The sequence below is a fragment of the Ornithodoros turicata genome, chromosome 2 (genome assembly GCF_037126465.1).
Source record: "Ornithodoros turicata isolate Travis chromosome 2, ASM3712646v1, whole genome shotgun sequence".
Lineage (NCBI taxonomy): Eukaryota > Metazoa > Arthropoda > Arachnida > Ixodida > Argasidae > Ornithodoros > Ornithodoros turicata.
In genome coordinates, this window is record NC_088202.1 from 92977608 (window position 1) to 92999918 (window position 22311).

The 22311-nt window shown below is 46.6% G+C and overlaps 1 protein-coding gene across 1 annotated transcript in view; it reads left to right on the forward strand.

Moving 5' to 3' along the window:
* The window catches only part of LOC135383849 (uncharacterized), a 146163-nt gene that overhangs the window by 30878 nt on the left and 92974 nt on the right, over nucleotides 1–22311 (forward strand). The window lies entirely within an intron of this gene.

Below are 22311 nucleotides of genomic sequence, written 5' to 3' on the forward strand. Positions count from 1 at the left end.
AAAAGAGTGAGACGCTGTGGGAGTCATGGTCCTGGGGTGCTACGACCAGCACTGGAGCTGAAGCTCTCAGAGTCCTAGGTTAGGTGAGAGTTAGGCCGAGGCTGCGCGAGCCGTGATGCCGAGACGCCGGCTGAAACGTGCCGTGGCGTCGGCTGCTGCGGCTGCCGCGACCGACAGGCGAGCGGGAGGCTCGAGTGTTGCGGCCGGGAGTGAAAGAGCGCCGGGGTGCGGTGAACATCGGGCAGGAGTGAAGGTTGATTGATTGATTGATTATGTGTTTAATGGCACAAAGGCAACAAAGGCCATAGAGCGCCAAAACTATGTGGACTAGGTGGATGTAGCTGTGAAGCTGGTGTGTGCCGGAAGGATGTGCTTCGCAATATGGCATCAGTAGCACAGCGGCTTGCCTAGTAGAGGAAGCCGTTGAAAATGTGTGAAGAAGCCGGTTCGAAGAAGTCGAGTCGCAGTTGGATGGTCGGATCGTTGCGCGGGCGTAGGACGTCGTTGGGTTTGGAGGCTTCCAGGGTGGGATGCTCGGCACCATGCCGTCGAAGCTGTTAAAAAATTTGGGATGGTTGAAGGCCAAATTAAACCGAACGCGGTGTCCCCCTGAGTCCTGACCGGCGATGATGGAATATCCCAGCGGGCAGACGTGCGTGGCCTTACGCTAGGACGGTGCCGGTAGAACTGAGGAGCGGGTGCTCCAGGCGCGTGGCCATCCTCGTCGTTGTCCGTGGTCCGCCACAAAGTGACCCCCTGAAAGAAAGAACGTCCCCGGAGCACCAACTTAACGCGCCCAATGTCTAGAAGGCTGCAAGTAAACGAAGCAGACGAACTTGTAAACAATGCCCCCGTGCCAACGACCCCCCTCCCACTGCCATAGTCGTGACGTTGTCCGCTTGAGCGTGGCCGACTACGGCAAGCAGTTCCATCACCACCACCACCACCAATTGTCTACGCGCTACCCTCTGATTCACCATGATGATGATTCGCTGCACTATGATGTTTTTGCCGCTGGATCTTCCTCAGCTACAGAGGCAACGCTAATCTATGAAACTGGTTTATTTAATGTCTAAGAGCTTCGCTGCAGAGAAAATTGGCAGGATAAACTATCGAACGATATGTCATACATCGTGGTACTTATTTCACAAACAGGCTTATGGAAGCGGCCGTCGCTTTAAAATTACCGTTTCACCACTTTACGTAAATATTGATGTCTTGCCGTCGCAACAGTTTACGGAAGTATTCTTCCTTTTTTTAAACACTAAACTGTAAGAGCTGCAAGTTAAACTGTACAGAGCAGAACCCTCGCTTTGTACTCCAGTTTTTTCTTTCTCTTCTTCTCTTATTGTTTAACGAATTCTCCGACTACATTTGTCTTTTTTATAATCAATATGCCCTGAAGCAGAAACGATCAAGAGTAACATTATGCGAACGCAGTTTTTAACGATGTGCCACTCCGCTTCCCCTGCGCGATTCCGTTTTTTCTATGAGATACAAAGCGAGTAACTGTATTTTTTATGAATTCCGTCGTGAACCCTGGTGTGAGCGAGCGGGCGACCGCATTTAAGAATGCCAACAACGTCTGCCTGTGAAGCACAGATAAAATTGGCGCATCGCTGCCTCTTTCGGGAGAAAGAGAGAGGAAAAAGGAAAAATAAAAGATAAAAGACAGGAAATTCTCTCTACATTTTCCCGCAAAATGGGCCTTCCTTGCACTGAATTTTAGTAGTTGCCCATTTTTTGAAGTTTACGGCGCCGTTTGTGTGAATACGCCGACCGACCGGTTTTCTTGCGTTGTGGCATTTCAAATACACAAAAAATGGTGACGGGTTTTCGTAAAATATATATATAAGGTGCATGGGTGAATGTCATCCACAGTATGGCATCTGGGATGCAGAGCGGAATGCTCCTGAAACGCGTGCAAGCGTCTGTTGTTTGCGCCCTCGGATGAGAAAAAAAAACTGAACCCAGGAGTACGTGCACAGAATGCATTCGAAAAATGTGGCGCAATTCTCGAGACATATCAGGACATATAGGCTGTGAACGACCTGCACACAGGGAAGAGTAAGTTGAACTGCCGTTATACTCAAGACGGCAACGAGTTTCGCCACCTTGTTCTGTGTGAGAGAGGAACACGATCTGGATTACAAGTACTGCGCGCTGGTAACAACGCCAGCATGCTATGAGGCCACGCAGTTCCCTTACAGCGAAGGGAATCTGTTGTGACGTTCGATCTTCCGTCTCATTTGACATAAAAATAATAATGGAGAGGCTAGAAGGAAAGCAGGAGATAGAGAAATAGGCGAAATCAAAGGATTTGTGAGGAACCGATGTCCTCTCCCAACGTCCAGGTCCGTTAGCCGCAATGATAGGTACCGGTCGCTGCCCTTCAACGCTTGCCTCGGCATTCCTGGTATCCAACCCAAGTAGTGTGCTCTGTTTTTTTTTACATGCGTTAGCATTAGAAGCGGCATTTCGAGGAAAAATATCGGTGTCGATTCGTGGTCAAAACGTGGAGAGGTAAGTACGTCGCGTGAGAGTGGAGGAAGGCACTGGAGAGTTGAGAGAGAGTCATTATTGAGAGAGAGTCGCATTAATTACATTAATCGTCCTTCAATTTTGTTTCGTCTGGTCTCCGCACGTGATTCACGTTTGTCTTATTTGCTGTAGTCGGGTGTGCTGGGGTTGCTTTCTATTCTCTAATAGCAAAATCCCCCGATCGTTTTCGTGCAGCGCAGTGTGGTGTACCGGTGTAGGCTCACCCTAGAAACGAACGAAGAGTAAATGGAAGGACCAATGAAGCGCGGCGCACGGCAGTTCGTTTGTGCACTTCCTCGTCCGTGTCCCTGGCTGCGTTCCGTGTATCATTATGCGCGGCGTACGTTGGATGGAAGCAGATTGACATGCACGCTCGAGGAAGTGTAAATTTTCCTGCACTACACTCCAAAAATAGATGGTGGTGGTGGTGATGGTGATGGTGAAAAGGCTCGCCGTTGTCGGGCTCACAGAAGTGGGCAACGTCACGACTGACGCCCTGGGGAACGTGAGTCCTGAACCGTCTCCTAAGGGGACTGTGCCGACATATATCTGAAAGCCAAAAACCAAACACAAACAGCAACAAAAACAAACAAAAACAGAGGGGGGGGGGTAATGGCAGGATCGGCTCGCCGTTGTTGGCCACACAGAAGTGGGCGTCGTAACGACTATAGCAAAAAGAAGAAGAAGAAAAAAAAAAGAAAGAAGGACGGACGGATAGAGGATAGAGGATGAAGGGTGGAGATGCGTAGGGGGTGCATGAGTTCTTTGGGGAGGGCAAAGTATTAGATGGGTCGTTGAGCAAGACCTGTCTTCTGCAGAGAGAGAATAAGGTTTCTTGCTTTAGCGGAACGTTCGGCAGAAGAACTACCGGGGTAGAGGATGTCCGCTAGCGTGCCCGAGGTGGAGCGAGGGAGATGGGCTTCGCGAGCAGAATGGTATACGCTCGGCAGTCTCGCAGGATGTGTTCGATTGTTTCAGGTTGTTGACAGTGGCCACAGCAGGCGTCACCGCTAGAGCCGATCTTGAATAGTTGAGTTGGTGAACGCAGACCCAGTGCGGAGCCTATGGAGCATGGTCTGTATGCTTCGAGGAATGTTTTTCATGGGAAGAAAGGGGCGATGATGATGCATGATGTCCCGTATCTCAGGGTGGCGCAGTTCAGAAACCTGCTGAACGGCAATTTGCCTGTCGGTGTCGTCCGGAGTTGGCAAAATATTGCTGCAGCCCAGGTGTGTCGAGGACGCCAGCTGGTCCGCCCTTTCGTTGCCGCCGACACCGACGTGGGACGGGATCCATTGGAAGACGATATCACCTCCTGTGGCGATATGGTGTTCGTTTATGCTGAGCGCACAATCTTCTGATGCTTCGCGCTAAGATGTTGTCACACATGGGGTTCATCACGTCCCATAGAGCACTTCTCGAGTCTGTGAGTAGGAGTGCCCTGGCGAACCCTCGCACCTGGACCGCAGCAGCTGCGTGCCGGAGAGCCAGGAGTTCAGCCGTCATGGAGGATATCGGGTAACGCGATGATCTCCCCTGTCAGGCCACGTTCACTGATGGGATGTGGAAGGCACAAGTAGCACTTTTGGTACGGTCGTCAATACAACCATCAGTGAATACTAGACTGTGTGAGTGGTAGACGTCGCTTATAAGGTTCTCAGCCGCCACTCTAGCGACCAGGGGGCTACATTCTCTATTTTTATGAATGCCCGAAACGTAGGGAATTATACCCGGTACAAACTCCCGCCATGGCACCGAAGGTAACCCAGCAGGATGTTGAGGCGATCGCTCACTGTGGGCCAGGGCGCTAGTAGCGTATTCGCTGGGTAAGCGGCCGAGGGACGTGTGTGACCTTCTTACGAGGGCAGAAAAAAGAGAGTGCTTGGTTCCGGGCGTGGCCAAGTTGTTTAAGTACCGGAGCCCCCTAAGCTCGGAATGAATACTAACGGGCTTTTCCTTGGCTTCCAGGTAAGTCTGGGTAATTCCAGAGGAGCTGGGTGTTCCAAGCGCCGCCAACAAAAACAGGGGGTGTCGAAGTAGCTTTACAGAGCTAAAAACAGAGCCTTAGCGCATAACACACTCCTAGCCAACCATCGTCCCGAATGATAACGATCGTACGATCTCTCCTTTGATTTAATGAAAACGGGGGCGTACGCCATTTTTGTGGCAGTTGTAAAGTTCGTAATGCCACAAAAGTGGCGTACGCCTCTCGTTTCCTGCCAATCAGGGGAAAGAACGATGTCACTCGGGGTGATGCTTGGCTAGGAGCGTGCTATGTGGCGAAGATCATCTTTAAGACGAATGGCAGCATAGTCGGCTGTGAAATCGGTCCAGGACGCACGATTCCCCTACGATAGCCGTGACGTTACCCGCGGCCCACTCCGGCATGCAGTTTCACCAGAACGACAACCACCACCACCATCATTTTTAAGAGTGTACAACAACCAGCGGAATTCGCCATAAGGAAAGCGTATTGTAATCTGCTAAACCTTCTACCGTGGCATGTGAGAAATACACGCTGATTCGTGACCCGTTGGCGCGACGGTACCTATCGTGGTGGCTCTTGGCCATCTTCGTTTCTTATGGTATTATGAGAGTTCTGCGGCAATAACACCGGTGTGGCTTCGATTCCGCCAACCGGCATTTGCTGACTCCACTGCCGTCCATGGGTGGTTGGCAGTGACCGCCTTGGCAATTCTCAAATTATTGTGAAAAGCAAAGAAAATGACACACAAGCCACGTTCATCCCCAAGGTGAATACTGGAATTATTACGCATATCGATGACGTTGCAAAAATGCAAGAAGTGGTGGAACTCGCCTCGAAAGTCATTTGTCCGAAGATTTATGACAATCGTTTTGTTCTTGCTGACGCCTATGGTTCGTGGGATCGGGTAGGATATAATGAAATCAATACAATTGGTGGATCTTTGAAATTGAACGATCACACGGCAAATTATTAGGAGAAGTGCATGCAATTCAATTGCTAGTAGTTTGCGCGAGAATACGTTCCTTGGGCTCGAAGACCAAACGACACCCGAAAGCACGCTCATGAAAACTTTGAACATGATGATGATGAGTTGATGTTTAATGGTGCATAAGGAACTATGACCATGAGAACACTCTGAACATAGACCCACATAGTACATAGTAAACATAGAACATAGTAAACGACCCTCACTGCTTACTCACTCTCTTTGTCTCTCTTCTCTTGCCTGTGATTGAGTTTGGCTCAGTTGCATGGAATTGTATTGGGCAAACGAATGTGACACATCTGGATAGTATCCTCAAGCGCTATTTGAACGTTGTGGAACCTAGAGTTCCCTTAGTCACTGTACACGACTCAGCTATGTCACTCCTGTCAAATCGTAGGGCCAGTCGTGATTTTCGCTTTTTATATAAATATCTACATAATATCTTGTATGTCCCATCTGTGATCGAACTACTTTGCTTCCATGCTCCGACTCGCTCTATTCGTCGTCCTACTTTATTTTATGTGGGTGATGTTGCCGCGTGTGAATCACCTACTAAACGGATTCAGATTGCTTTTGACCTTATATCTGATCGACTTGACCTTTTTTATCCATCTTTTAAATGTTTTAGACAGGAGGTGCTTCGTCACCTCAGCCTGAATGTGCACCTGAATGTGTGTGTCTTTTTTCAACTTTGCAAAGACTACGACTGCACCGATGAGGAGCTCTTCCACTTTTCTCTTTTGTGTCGTCTTTCGTCTCTTCCTTCCCTCCATTTTTTCCTAATTATTTAATGAGCTCTTCCGACTCAGCTGCTGATAACCTGCGAATAACCCGTCTCGGTGTAGCTGCTAAGTACTAGAATCCACCCAGCAATCATCGAAAAAGAAGGATGCAGAACGTCGGCTTCCCGCAGCGTGCCTTCACTTCGCAAGTCATGCCTGGTCCGCCAGCGATCAGTCACCGTCGATAATATATCAAACTTTTTATAATACCATCTTCGATCTCAGAGCACCACAAGAACGGATAAATTTGGGCCGCTATGTGCATCACGGCGGTGGTGGGAGGAGCATATCGACGAACATACTACTACGCAGGCAGCGGAAAGTGATGAAGGGGTTCCGGCAGCAGCTTCTCGAATGCGGTCAATGATGAAGGAAGGCCGATACAGCGTTGTACCTCCCGAAGGGTAGTGATGGAGTAATTAATATCCTCCCTGAGCGATGAGAGCTTCAGAAGGAAGACCCGTGGCCCTGTCATTAATATTTTCTTTTTGAAAGCGGGCGGCAGAGGTTGTTCTTCAGCGAAGAATGGATCTTTTGGACAGATATGAAGTTGTGTTCGTCGATATTTTACTTCCTGTTTTGCGGGGCATATAACTGATTACGCTGAGGTTGGCAGTGTTCGTTTGTGTATCTCTATATCGAGGGGAGAAAGGTCGGGTGATATATCGCACCTATGCGCAATTTTAGAGTGTGGAGACCCCCTTTTTTTTATCTCAGGAGATACACAGGTGGTTGTTGGATGGTATGTATCTCATTCTCTTATTTGGGCTGCATCATTTGAAGATGACAAACACTTACTACAATGCTAATCGGAAACACTTCATTTTCCACACCCGTGTTTTTGTTTTTCTTTTTTTTTATCTTTGGTGTGCGGCGATCCTTGGTACCAAGTTTCATATCTTTGAGTTGCTTTTTATGAGTTCGCAAGCCTGCGGTGGAAGGAGAAATACGCTCAGTGTGCAACACATTCCTGAGCTTGGGGTGAAGACAAGGGGAAGAATGGTGTACTTTGCTTCTGCCTGGACATTTTACATGTACGGGCTGTCCCAAGACGACTAAACCTATTTGGAGTAAGGATGAAAATGACAGTACCTGTATATCGCTTAAAATTCAACTTCTCCAAAAATAATACTTACCGACCAGCAACAAAGACTTCAGTTTGCTAACGAGCTCATCGCGGTAGCAGGACAACAAGCAGCTTTCCATATGAAACTTATGATGAACGATGAGGTTCACTTCCACTTGAGTGGATATGTGAACACACCAAAATTACCGCTTATCGGTAACAGAGCCACCGGCCCAAATCGCTGAAGGAACCCTTCATGAGCCACGGGGGACGGTTGGATTGGACTGCAACGGATTGGAAAATAGGGATGAATTGACTCGTCACCCAGCGAATTCTGTTGCTCCCACGGTATGGTGTGGGTCTATGGGTTCAATAATTCAGGTTTCACGATACGTTTCAATAAATCGCGTTCAATAATAATAATAATAATAAAAGAGAAGTGAGGTCTGCCTGCTCAGTCAAGGCGGCAAGGTGGCAAAGTCTAGACGCATCGCCGGTTTGGCCCGTCCATTTTCGAGGACGACGAAGTTGTGGAAATAGTGGTGTCTCAACTCGGCATTGCCCGTGGTCACGTGCCCATGGTTGAAGGATGGTCAGGTGTCCAATGTATTTTTTCCCAATCTATGATCTATATGCATCCAATAAATGACACTCTAATAAATACGACAATTTCATTGTAATGCAAGAAATTGTTCAGTTGTCAACAAAGTATGGCTTTACTATTTTCCAGACAGGATGTTGAAAAATACATTACAGTTTCGGCACCACCTCCTGGACAAAAAAAAAAGAAAGAAAAGTACAGGCCATCATTAAGCCGGCTGTTTACGCGTACCACTGCAGACAATTTTCTGAGCACTAAAACATAAACATACAAAATGGGTGCTGTTATGATTATTGATCAACGCTTCTCCGCTAATTAATTTCAACGACAGCGATGTGCAATACGTGAAGGCTTTGATTGCTTGCTCGAAGCTTCGGTGGGAACTGTGTGAATTAGAGCTGGTGAACTATAGGCTGAACAACATATCCTACGACGGAATTAATGCAAACAAAACATGTTGCTAACGACATCGCTGCCGAGCCTTTCCCTTTCACCGTCATTTCCGCTTCATGTCGTTTAAATATTTGCTTTTATTAGGCGTGTGGCGCTGAGCTGGAAGGTGAAGCGCTCGTTAGAATCAAGAAGGGGGGGGGGGCGTCTTCATGCAACGAGCGGGATTTTATTTACGTAATTGTCATATGGATAAAATACACATGGAATAGATGAAAATAATCTAAACAGAATAACGCACAGATACACACGCGCGCGAAAAACGTCCGTGAGTATGAGGACATGTGACATAGTAGGGCTAAATGCGTTGAGTAGCGCACACGGCAGGTAGCATACTCATAGAGCAAGGTATTTCACAACTTTTAAAGCGTTAGCATTAGAACTGGTGTTTTGAGGGAAGTTTTGGTGTCGATCCATGGTCAAAACGCGGAGAGGGAAGTACACCGCGTGAGAGAGGAGGAGGGCATTGGAGAGTTGAAAGTAAGGGAAAATAGGACACGGAGTAGCAGCGGTCTTGCCGGCACGCCAGATACGCGGGCGAGTCTGAACTTGCCGGTGTGCAAGGCGCGTACGGGTTGAATTCAAGTGCACAATGGGGTGTGATCCGAGTACGAGTGCTGGGCCAAGTAGGCGCCCAAAGAAGACGGATTCTGAGCGAAGGTGACGAGCTGCCGCAGCCGAGGAACGACGCACGCAACGTCAGGCAACGGATGCCGCTGCTCGGCGCCGAAAGCGGACGAATGAGACGGAGGAAGAGCGAAAGCAGAGTTTCAAAATACGCCGCCGCCATGGAAGAAGGCTTGCGCCGCTATTGTGGCTATGTATTTAGTAACAGTTAGTGTTAGTTCGGGGTGGATAGTGGTAGTGGGTGGGTCGGCTGAATGCTAGCGCATTTCCACCGCATTAATTACATTTATCATCCTTCAGTTTTTTGTTTTATTATCGTGTAACGAAGTGTGTGTTCTGGGTCAGCACGACAAAAGATAGCGTAATACATGCGTGTGAGCATATTGAAAAGTTGTGGCGCTCCTACGGCAGGTGCATATATAGTCAAGCACGATGAATCATGGCAAGTGCACAGTCTCTCTATGGTCAAAGCACAGTATTGCACTATACACCCTAATTTTTTTCTTTATGATTTCCATCCTTCGGGGGTGTTTATTGGTGCTGCTGTTTACACAAAAACATGTTTCGTCCTCTCCGGGATGGTGCTTTTTGCACATAACGGATGTAGGCGAGGAATGGGGGGCGGGATTACGTTCAATAATGCTCGTCATGAGTGCCTATTTCTCCTTTTTTTTTTTCTTCTTCTGAACTCAACTCAACGTTCAATAATAATAATAATAAACAAAAAGGAAAAAGGAAATGAGGTCTGCATATCAGTCGATCCATCGAAGTGACCCCTCGAATTCGCGGAGTCATGCACGAAGCCCGTGATTAATTTTTTTTTTCATTAGTTCTTCATCAAGCTGTTTTCTTTTCTTACTCCGAAGGCTTCTTGCACATTTAATCGATTACATATAGACCTGTTTCTGCGGCCCAGGTGGCGTGATTGAGCAGCAACGTCTAGGGTGTCTGAACACGTGCACAGAGGGAGCTAGTATTCAGTCAATCTAGCAACGTCAGCGCCCCAAATTTTGCAGTGCGGTATAGTTAGCAGACGACGGCGGCACTTTCAAATATATGGCCTCGGGTTGTTAGTACTTTGCAAAATGCACCGCTTTTTCTGTAGATTTCCTACAGGTTTTTTTTGCAGCTTTCATTGGCGTCATGCCGCTTGAAACACCGTGGAAAACTCGCTAATGAAACTGTACCTACGGTTGGATCCGTCGCCGCTTGGGCCCGAAATGGCGCTGTGGGAACTTTGCTGCAACAGCCTTATAGCGAAAGTAAATCGCTAAAACATGCCACTAAGCAAACAAGTAAAAACAAAAATGATATTCCACATAGATGAACCTCTTGCGTCAACTGCGATGACGAATTGATCGCTACCGTCCCCTTCAGTTCTTCCCTCACTGAAAAAAGAAAGAGCGAGGAATGCAAAGAAAATGAGAAAAGAGAAGCTCACGTAAAATGATATCCTCTGTCAACCTGTTTACTTCGTGCGAGCTGATAACAGCTTCAACGAAAATAAAACAGAGTAGAAGGATAAAGAACGTATTTCATGAAAGTATGAGCTTTCTTCTCAATTTCCCCGCTTGTAAATCATACACAAAATGAAGTCGCTTATACGCGTGACAGTGGACAGGGACTGTATAGTCGGGCACATAAAGGGACTACCGCAGACGGACAGGAAAATCAATATAGCAGCCAATATGCGCGTTGGTGCGTGTGTGGGTATTCTCCCGCGGCGGTTGCATATTGCGTTCTAATTTAATTATGCCATCTTCACTGGTTCCTGCAGAAGGGTATGGTGACAGTGTCAGAGGCAATCCTGTTTGTACCGTTTGCAATGCTTATTCTACATGTTAAATTCAGGGTCGCTTTTGTCTTGGTCGGCGACAAACAGAAGGCGTCCTGTCAAAAGATACGTTAGCGCATTAAGGTATATGTGCTGACGGGTGACAGCAAGTCATCGAAGCGTTGTGTAGGCGTTCTTCACAACAGTGTTGCTGTACAAAATGTGTCTCAGTAAGAGGATTAGCGAAAGCAAAAAGAAAGAAAGAAAGAGAGAGGTGCTTCTGGCTATGAATATTCAAAACGGATTATTCCGCGACGCTCAACTTGTTACAGCAACACATGGTAAGAAAACGAAAAAGGAGCTTGAGATGCACACAAAAGGACACTGTGCCTTCCACGATGAATCTACTACGTGTATACAGAGATGGAGAGACAAAAAAGGAAGACGGAGAGGAAGGGATCCTCGTGAAAGGACATCATACTATATCCTGAATCGGAATGAGAACTTTGGATAGCGAAGGTGAACAATATTAGTTTTCGCTTAATATGTTCCTTAATATGTCAACGTTCCTCCTCCCCTTACCCACTCCACATTAATTGTTCGAAACTGGAATTGTGAGAACACTAATGCATTTTCTTGAGAAAGTAATGTACTCTAACAATTGGTGACATCGTGACGGTACATTGTAAATATTCTCAGCAGGAAAATTTGAGTAAGAGCAGCAACAAAACAGAAAGTAAGGATGGGGGAAGAGTATCGTATTTGTCTTATACGAAGTATGCGTAGCTGCGGCGCACCTTCGCCGTATGTGTGTAGCAGCTATAACGTCTGCCCTAAAGGCTGACGAATGGCATGGAATGTTTATGAATGTGCGGGCTCTTTAACTGTACTGTAATGTTCTTGAATTTTGCGAGCTAAGTTTTTTGCGCATCGGGCACAGAGCACATATTCGCGGCCACGAAATTTCGCGAAATCTATAAGACGCGAGAGCTCGTGCTCCGATTGCTTCAAATGGTGATGGTGATGTGATGAAGAAAAAAAAAATGTGGATGTGAGTTTCGACGAAGTCGAACTGGCTACCCCAGTAGGCTTACACACAGAGTGTACAAACAGATGAGAGACGATGAACAGAGAAGAACAGAGATTATGATGGAGTTCAACATGCAGTTCAAAAGTTTCGACGAAGTCTAGTGTAAAATGTCGGAATCGCTGGGGGCACACACAGCGCACATTCAGCGAGTCATATAATGTCCATAAGCCCCTTTCTGGTACATCTTAGATTTCCCTTATACTACGTTTTATTAAAGCGCCATTGCGCATGTTTGTGGGATAAAGCTGCTCAAATAAATGCGTACTAGCAACTAAATGTGAAAATAAAGTTTGCGACTGTATCATTGTTTTCGAAGTGCCCATTCTTTGCTCAAAATTCGCTTGTCCCTCGTGAATATACGAGTACATTTCCTTGTGTGCGTCACCTCTCTAGCCCACCTGCTATTCATAGCTACTTACGTCCTAGTATCCGATGGTTACCTACTGACTTAACTACTGATGTTAACCACACACTCACTCAACGCTAGCTTTCGTGGAATGACTCGTCATTACAACGGGAGGCAGTAAATGTGAGCACTACGCAACTTGACTTCCTACATCGCAATGCGTCGCTCGTTATGTATGCTTTGTCGTCGCACAGGGCTACGGTTCCCTTCACTAACGAAGAAACAAGACGTTAAATTATTCCTGACTGCAAGGCACAACACAAACCTTGGTGTTCTTTCAGAGTCGGCCCTTGGGAAACTTTGCAGGGCTCACTGCCACTATCTTTAGGTAAATCTCCCTTTGATTATTTTTAATTTTCAATTTCTCTATTATTACGGAATCGGAGTATTACTGGAGTAGCCTGTCACGTGACTACCGTCCTCATTTTTTCCTTGGCTACACCACCATCATCATCAACATCTTTCACTCCCTGTAGTTAGTCGTCTTCCGACTGAAAGCCGCGAACGTTGGGTTCAGTAGCGGGAGCCCACCCATGGTCACCGACATAAAGTGTCGTGTGCGACGTGCCTTTCACTGGTGCATAGAGCAAGCGTGCACATTCCGGCGTTGCACTCAAAGCGAACTCCACATCACCACAGTTTGTCTTGTTATGGGCAGTTTCGTAGGGTGATAGAAAGGAGATTGCGCTCCAGCAGAATGTTGGGCCATCAGCCACACATCAAAATAGAATTCGACATTACAGTTCATTGGAATTCGACTAGAATTCTAGCTACGTAAGCGCTGCGTCGATTTTGCACTGGGCACATTTCCTCTGCACCATCGCTGAAAAAAAAAAAGAAAAGAAAAAAAAAGAGAAAGAAGAAGAAGCTCGAGGAGAAACAAAGATAGTCATAATTATGCTTCAGGACTAAGTTGAATTGGACTGAATACATCAAGGGTGCGTCATCAATGGACGCATTCTCGCACCGTCGCAACACAAACCCACATTGTCCGTATAGGCAGCTGAAAAACACACTAAATGAAACGCCATCTCGTGCCATCGCTAATCTAAACGCCAGAGCTCGTGGTTCTATTGCTTCACTTTCAGGTACGCCTTAGATTTCCCTTATACTATGTTTTATTAACATAGAAGGACTATATATACGTTAGCGATTGGCACACGTGCATAGATAGCGACAGTTATTAACCTGCAGTGCGCGGCTTTCGTGCGAAGAAGCGCTCGCAAGGCTCCTCTGATTCTCTACGACCGAAAACGATCATCGAAACGGCACAGTAATATGTAACGAGGGATTACAGATCATCCGTATTTGCATGTTGCGCAGGAAACCGTATGGGTTTAACTGTGCTCTTTTAGGCATGAAAACGGATCTGTCGCGACATCCAATCAATACTAATGCTTCCAAAGAAAGAAAACTTTCCAAACAACATTTCGAATAAACGACTTCGTAGAGGATTTGTTCTGTTAAGGTCCAACCGTATACGGCAATTTCTCGACGGGAAACCGGCGAATTTTCCGACCGGCACGACGACTTGGCGGAGAAGCGACGGGACAAACCGCATGCCAGGGATGAGCAGTATTTAAATACATTGTAATTAAAATATTATTTAAAATACAATGCTAGACCGGGAAAAAAAAAAACACAGCGCGAAAACGACAACCACGGGAGGAACATAAGACACACAAGCGCCCGTGTGTGTCTTATGTTCCTACCGTGGTTGTCGTTTTCGCGCTGTTTTTTTGTTTTCCCGGTCTAGCAATGAATTACCAACTAGCCCAACAAAGCATTTTGTTAAAATACAAATACATGTATTTATATCTTGTATTTAAATACAGACTGGAAACATGTATTTATAATTATATTTAAATACCAATTTTAGGGTATTTGTTCTTGTAAATCTTTTATAAATACGCCTAAATAGGGAATATACTGATTCATATCCTAAAATTGCCCTCCATTTGACTTTTCGTGAAGAAGGGCGAGTTTGGGGCGCAGTTATACCGTGTTTGTGACAGTCAGCATGCGCGTGCGCGTCAACGTGCGACAACCATTTTAGATGGAGAGTTTTCCGTGTTGGTGCGGACAACGGTCGCGACTATACCCGGTTACCTTGTTCTACGAAGCAGCTTTGTCAAATTTAGTACAATCCTTTGTTAATCAGCACCTGTGGAGATGCTGCTCTCCTTGGCGAATCTCATTGTACGGCCGAACAGAAGGTGCCTAAAAGATGCAGACTTCGAGAAACTTGTAATATTAAAATCGCCACCATAATCTAAGAAATAAACGTTATTGTTGCTTGCTGATTTGTTGTTATAATCATCGTTATTTCTGTAATTCCAGGTGCCATCTTCCTCACAGTATTTATGGTAGTAGTTACGGTATTTAAATTTTGTATTTAAATACTCATAGTGAAAAGTATTTATGAAGAGTATTTAAATACCCCTTTCAACAAAGTATTTCGTATTTATATTTATATACCAAAAAAATGTATTTATGCCCATCCCTGCCGCATGCACAGATTTCCATTTGCGGTAGACGGTGGCGCCCTAGCGGGCGTTTCGTCAGTCCGTATTAAATATTTGCTTCAAACTAACTGATAAATATTTTGCTACACACAGAAAAGTAGTAGTGGCACACAGAAGGTCAAGGCATATTCGCAAAGCAAGCGCTACAAAGGCATGTTTAGCTTTCGAAATGCTGCCCAGGTTGCTCATACGGGCATCCGAAATGCACACCACGTCCGCACCAGGAGCGGCCGCGTGGCGTCTTTTCCGTGTGCGGTCCTATTGGCTGCCGTCGAGCGGCCGCTTCCGCCTTTCGTCGGGAAATCGGTGACGTTCCCGTTGTTCGCGTCGGCTCAGCGGAAAACCGGTGATGGATGCCGGTTTTACGTCGAACAATCGTCGTATGCGGTTGACGCTTTAGCGTAGTAGAGTCTGCAAATAACCTGTAACGTCCGTCGTTCGTCAAGCCCGTTGCCCCGTGATAAGTCCACAGATTCACCACAAAGACACGCACCCCCGCACTTGCTCGCGGACCCATTCAGACGTCCTTGTCGATTGCAACACATTGAAAGCTAGTACCAGTAATCAAATGCGGATTCAGGTTTCATCATGAGGGAGAGTCAGTTTTTGTTTTTCGTGCACTGTTCTGAGTTTATTCATATTTCTATGCAACAGGGTGAGGCATACCACTGCGGTTACTTTGTGATTCGGCATTTGCATATTAACAGCGGAATTGTAACCTGTAAGTTGTAATAACAGTCGTTAGCGTGGACGATTACACATGTTTGCTCATGTTTGGGGAAGAATTTAGGTGAGGCGAGGTTTTGCGGTTGTGGGCGACAACTTGTGTTTTTTGAGGCGCCGAGTGGCCTCAATGTCTTTTTTGATTTATTATTATTTTGTTTGTAGCAGCCCTGATTACGGGCGAACGTTTCCATATAGTGTGGGTCACCTTTCGACAATACACACACTCTGCAGAATGTGAAAGGAAGCATAATCTTCTGGGACCCACTTTGTCGCGGTTAAAAAGGAAGCTCGAGTACTTGAAAGGGAAAACATGGGTCCCATTGGTGTCATGATCCTTGTTGGTGGCGACGAAAACCGGCCGGCCAACCGGCTTGGCGTTGTTGACCTCACTTGATGACACACAGCCGCGGACTTAGCCAATGACCTAGCCACGAACGACGCTGATGTGTACTGTGCCGTTCATTTCACGGTCATCATAAACAGATACTAATTTGATTTTGGTTATAGCTAGAATCACGTCCTTCAGTGTACATGGAGCTTGAGAAATGGCACTGTCCATTTTTGGAGCCGTTTGGGAGCCATTTGGAAAAGCCTGGTTGTGGTTGACTACATTACCCGACATTAGGGTCTCGCCTAAACTTGTAAACACGCCCTTTGTCATGATTTGGGCGCTAAGAGACAGTGCGGGTGCATGTATCGGTGGCGGTGCTACGTCTATCCAACACACACAACGTGCACAGATCCTCGTGAAGGAACCCATTGATCCTCGTGAAGATCCTCGTGATCCAACGTGAAGATCCCGCGCAGATGCCAGTCATCATCGTGACTCATCATCTACAGCGCTCCTTGAAGACCGGTGCACACCTGGACGTAATTTGCGGAATTGGGCTGGAACCGCATCGGGCTGCACCACTTACATTACCTACTACATTCCAGGCCTCCTCCAGATTATCGAGCGCTTCCATTATAAGTGTCATTGCCGTACACAGTTTAATCTTTCTCCCTAGCTCCATTCATTCAAGTTCATCTCGCGTTTAACCTCTTTAGGATCGTCCATGCGTTGTTCTTCCTGGTCATGTCACGTTAGTTCCTCGTCCTAACAATGATGGTCCGCTTCGACTGACCGCCCTACCCAATAATGTCACACCTTTCCTTACGAGCGTCGTGCAGGGACGGGTCAACTGCTACAATGAAGCACTAGAAAACGTTCAACTGCGACAGAGCGAGGCGTGTGTAGAAAAATGCCCTTCCATCAAGTTACCTCAAGGGTGCACTGTCCAATGAAGAAAATGCACGCATCTCTACGGCGACAGAATCCAACGGAACGTGTCCGTATGCCCTTGGGTGTCAAGTTCCAAGCCCCAGACCTCCGTCGCTCGCAGACGTCCCTCGACAAGCCCCACGCTTGCGTGCACCCCTGGTCTTTGACGCGTCACTGTCGTTCATCATCCGGAGAACAGATACGACAAGGCTTTCACAAGTCTTCGCCTCCTCTTGTCTTCCATGGCACCCTTTTGATTCCCAGACATTCTTTCAAGCGCTTGTGTACCTACAGCCGAAGGCATCGTCTTTTGTTGATCGATTGCATTCGAGGTGACTCTATATATATGTTCATTTATGCGGTCTTGTCGCTACACGGAACAAGTCATGTGAGACAGACGGGTAGCATGGAACGTGTTCGTTCGCTGCTATTGATTTGTGTGTTTGTTCGCTGCTATGGACTGCAGCGACTTCAGTTTCATTCTCTTCTTATTCTATTATCCAGTTACAATGATGGAATACATTGTTTGCGAGAAACTTTCTTGTGCATTTTGTACCCTGTGTTTGTAAGTTCCCGTGGAAGGAATACGTTGCGTTTGGTGTGTCGAGGAAGCAATGGGAGGGGGTTTTGACTTGAGGAAAGGGCGTATTCGATACGTTACCATTATTTAGCCGCTTGTCGTCTTTTTGTCTAAAAATCACCGCAAGGTAGTCAGTTTGCTGTATTCAATAAGGTTGAGCGTGTGGTTAACTGCGAAATCGAAGAACATAATCTAAATGGAGAAATTCGTCATTCCAGGCAAGTATCCGTCAATACGCCCGTTGATGATCCCATAGTCGAATAGGAGCAGATTCGCTTGGAGCCAGTGAAAGACAAGTAGAGTGCGGAAATAATTTCATAAAGTTCCTTGGATATACCTTCAATAACTGATCAAAGCGACGGTAATAGTACTTTCGTGTTGCAGAGAGCCGAGGCGAACCCGAACCTGCACCGAAAACCGTTATTAACCGATATTTTTAGCCGAACCGGAACTAAACTGAACCGAAATTATTGGCGCTATCTTGGAGCTGAACCGAAAGTGAACCGTTAAAAAGTTTTTGATAACCGGTTTAAATAACGGTTTACACCTACCCAAATTACCGACAGTGGGTGAAATTTAGATTATGCTACTTACTTTGTTGGTAGGTAGGTAGGTGTTTTATTGGTTCCAGAATATTTGCATTGTTATTTTGTCATGACTGCCAGGCGAACCTGATGAAGCGTGACTGATGTATGCCAATGACTTTCATATGCCACACTTCAAGAAAAAAGGAGTTGCAGCATCACTCGCAAACAACAACAACAACAAAGACGCACACAGGACGGTGCACAAAGGACTAAATTTACTGCGTGAGCAGCATTAGTCCTTTTGGAGACTAAATCAATTTCCACAACCAGTAGTCCCTTTCTGTACTAAATGGATGCTGCTCAATGAATGTCACAGAGTGTTTATGTACTGCAATTCACGCTTTGTCGTCACAGTCCTTATGTACATAAACCGTGTGCATGAATGAAATTATGTTGAATTAAATGGCGAACCGTGATATATCAATAAGATAAAATCTTGTGACATGCAGAAGACACAATGTGCCAGGGAAAAAAAAACGGCATTTCTTACTCCGTGATAAAAGAAGGGAATATTAGGGAATTAGGGTAGGGTTTCATGGGTATATGAAATCACTCGCAGGGTATCGCCACAGTCGCTAACGGATTTGCCACCATGACGTAGGTCCGACGGTTCTAACCGGCCTGATTTTCGTCAGCATCGCATTTACCATTGATTTCTTGTTTCCAGGGTTGTAGAATGGGGTCACCTATTCCAGTTCCATTCAGAGAATGGAGATTTGTGATAATTCAATTCCTCGGAATGAAAAGGTATTGTCAATTCCCACTCCTGGAATGGCTTGACAGCCCCATTCCATTCATTTAATTCCAGGACCGGTAACCGTACTGGTATATCCCAGCAGTGCTAAAGAAGATTGACACGGAAAAAGCACAAAGACAAGGTTATTCCGCCCTTGACCGTGTGCAGGTGCGAAGCGTGTCTCCAAAGGGTTCGAGGGCAGAAACTGTTTCTAATGGCTAATTCCATTGGGAGAACAAATTTGGCCGCGCGCTGTGTGGGGTTTAAGCGCATGCTCCCGATGGGATCGCATGGGTTTCCTTCGTCAATGGGCGCGTTCAGGAGCGACCCCAGAGTCAAAAGGTTCATGACTCTATCCATTAAACGGCCAAGCGCACTTCCGGTGCTCGTAACTCGAGTCAAAATTTCTGACACATCTCAAAAGCGGAGTCACGGTGCAAAGAGACGGGGACGCAAGCGAAGTGACGTAGTTCCGCTAGCTAGCAGATGTTTTTTGGCGCATGTATGCCTGCCCTGCGCTGCACGGCAATATCTCGTTTGACCCGCACGAATATACAACGATGAACGATACTCAAAAGAATCAACCAAGAATCAATTGATCCATCGGCTGATCGATCCACTACAGGATAAAGGCGGGATAGTTCGTAAATTCAAGCTCTTCAGTAGAGAGTACGGAGTTGTCCCTTGTCTTCGTCCGTGTCTTTTATGCTGCCCTACAAGTATGAGTGATCGATTCACGTCGGGAAACTTACCATCGCTGATCACATGCGTTAGCGCTGTTGCGAGAGACATTGCAAAACGCAACGACTCAGCCTTTCGCAAAATCAATTCATTCAATGCTTCACTTTTAAAAATCGCGTGCCTGTAGTGTCTGTCAAAACCCCGAAGCGGAAATAGGTGTGAGCAGAAGCGTGGACCCTCGTCATGCAGGCAGGCGAGGATTTGGAGCGTCAAGCAGAGGCTACTTGTGGGGTTAGGCAAAGTCACTCTCTTCGGAGTGCAAGAGGCGCTACTTAACGTGCCCAATGGAATGCTAGCACTAGTTCAAGGTGCAACGAGTGCTCTGCGCATAGCTCCTGACCCGCTTGCTTTCTCGGGCCTGCTTTGGCCGCATGGTGTTTCGGAATCGCGCCATGATAATTCCAAGTACACGCAGCGGGACGCTCCATGTTTCCAATGTTCAAGAGACGTGGGCAGCCTTCGCGACACATGAGACAAAAAGAAAGAAGGGGAAGCTCTAACATCACCGGCCTCACTTATCGCGCGCATGCCTCTTCTCCTCTGCTGTTTTCCGCTGGCTTTGCCCCAAGGAAATCGCTGAGTCTATAACTATTGCTCTTTGGACCAAATGTTTTGCCCCTGCTTTCAATGGAACATTCAATGCCTGGCGCGATTTTGCCAATAGAAGAGTTTTTGCCCGCTCCTGGGGCCAAACTTTGACCCAGCTCTCAGCGATGTCAATGGAATCTCAGTGTGAACATTGTTTTTACAATATCCCTGTAATTTTCAGGCATGCGGGTCTTCTGGTAAATACCCCACCACCTACAATACCTGGGAAATACGCCACCACCACCACCTGCTGCAATTTTCATAGTTTCAGCCTTAATAACATCCAATATAGCATATGGTAGCGAACGAAAACCCAAACCAAACTTCGCAGGACCTATACATTATGGCGGCGATTTCGCCTTTTCAAAGCTACGGCCCTGTAGAGGGGTAATATCAGTGAATAAACTCTATAACCTTGTTCCATCAAATTCACAAACAACACATATTTACGTAGATTGTTGCATTCAGAGGACCATTTGCGAAGTTTAGTAACTACTTGATGTCCTAGGCAGTAAACTTTAGGGCCAGGGGAGAGGACTAAAATGGGGAGTAATTGCAATCCAGGGAACTGCATAGAAGCTGCAATTACGCCCAGTTTACTCCTTTTTTAAGTGCTCTCTTTCTTACCCTCTTAATTCATAGGTGATGGTGGTGCTGATTTTGAGCGGATGGTGGTTGTCTTTGCCATTCGTTGGTTCATAAGCAGATCATCACCGTTTAGTACGCTCTTGACCAATTACTACGTAGGTGAAAGCTACATATTATAAGGGCGCTAGCGCATATGAACATATATAGTATAGTAGTAATATCGCATATTACTATTTGCGATCTGCTACGAAAACAGCACGTACGCTTTTCACTTACAAATAATGGTATGGCCCCTGTTCTCAACATCCCAGATGAAATGCTATTTGGTTGTTAACTCTGATCGTGGTAGGAAGAGAACTTCTGATTTAATGTATGTTCTTCGTCCTCCGTATTAAACCATCCCAAATATCAACCATAGCATTATGATCTCCTATCCCAGTTCTCCATTGAAATTTGAACGTAAGAACAAAAATATTGGACCGCAATACACGTGCTGCGACTGATTCCGCCTACAGGGACATTCCAAGTTCATATTAGAGAGCGTTAGTAAACCGTTGATAACGACACCGTAAAACTATCATACATACCAAATTCAATGGCAGCATCCGTTGATAAGTGGGTGCAGTAGACACGGCAGTTCGAAAACCACGTTATCAACGGTATACTGACACTCACTATTATTGAACCAGCCGCTTAGAATTAACCGGTTTGAACCGCTATAGCTGCCTTCGGGGGCTGAACCGGAACTGTACCACTAAGGTCGAACCCGAACCGAACCGATGACATTTTCGGTTCGACTCTTGTCAAAGCTTCTTGTAATTCCCATAATGCCTTTGAAGTCGACATATTCTTCTGCGGTGTGCGCGGTATTTAGTCGCTCAGAGCTCAGAGTCGTCTTCAATCCTCGCTTGCAGCTGGACATTCGCGCTTTCACTAATTTGACGGTGCTGCGCACAAGCAGCATTATGTACTGAAAGTCGAGTGCAATAGCGGTGGGCAGTATGTGTCTTGTCAATGCTCTTAAGTTTCACGAGTCTGTTCAAGGCATTCCACCTACCCGTCCACCCCTATTGCACTCGACTTTCAGTACATTGTGCTGTTTGGGTGGGTGCTGTGACCCTCTTTCAAGGTCGTCGAGCGCTGCAAGCGCTTATTACGTTCCTTCAAGCCATCAGAGCGGTTGATAAGTTATGACTAAGCGCGTTTACATGAAGGCGACATAAGTCGACTGGGCGGGATAGGTCGATCTCCCCTCTCCATGTAAACCCGCCTACATCGACCTAAAGGGGACGTCGACGCAGCAGAAATAAGTCGCTACGTTGGGGTAGATCAGACGACTGGAGTCGTCTCGCCTTTGCCATGTAAACCGCGCAAGTCAACTGTGTCAACGGTTTCCGCTACGTCACAACCGCATCTTCCGCCGTGCTCCGCCCGCAACACAGAAAATAAACATGGCGACGGACACGGTTGACGTTCCCGCCGGTGCAAGCGTTTCAAGCCAGCAGCATTGGGCATCGACTGGGCCGTTGGTAGAAACGTTGGGCGTAGTAAAGGAAGTCACAGACTCGTAAAACAGTATGCAATTGCAAAGTGACCACTTTAGTGCCTTGGTGGCGCTGTCATCGACTGAGTCGACTGAATTGCCCGGCGGACTAAGGCGCATCGCTTCC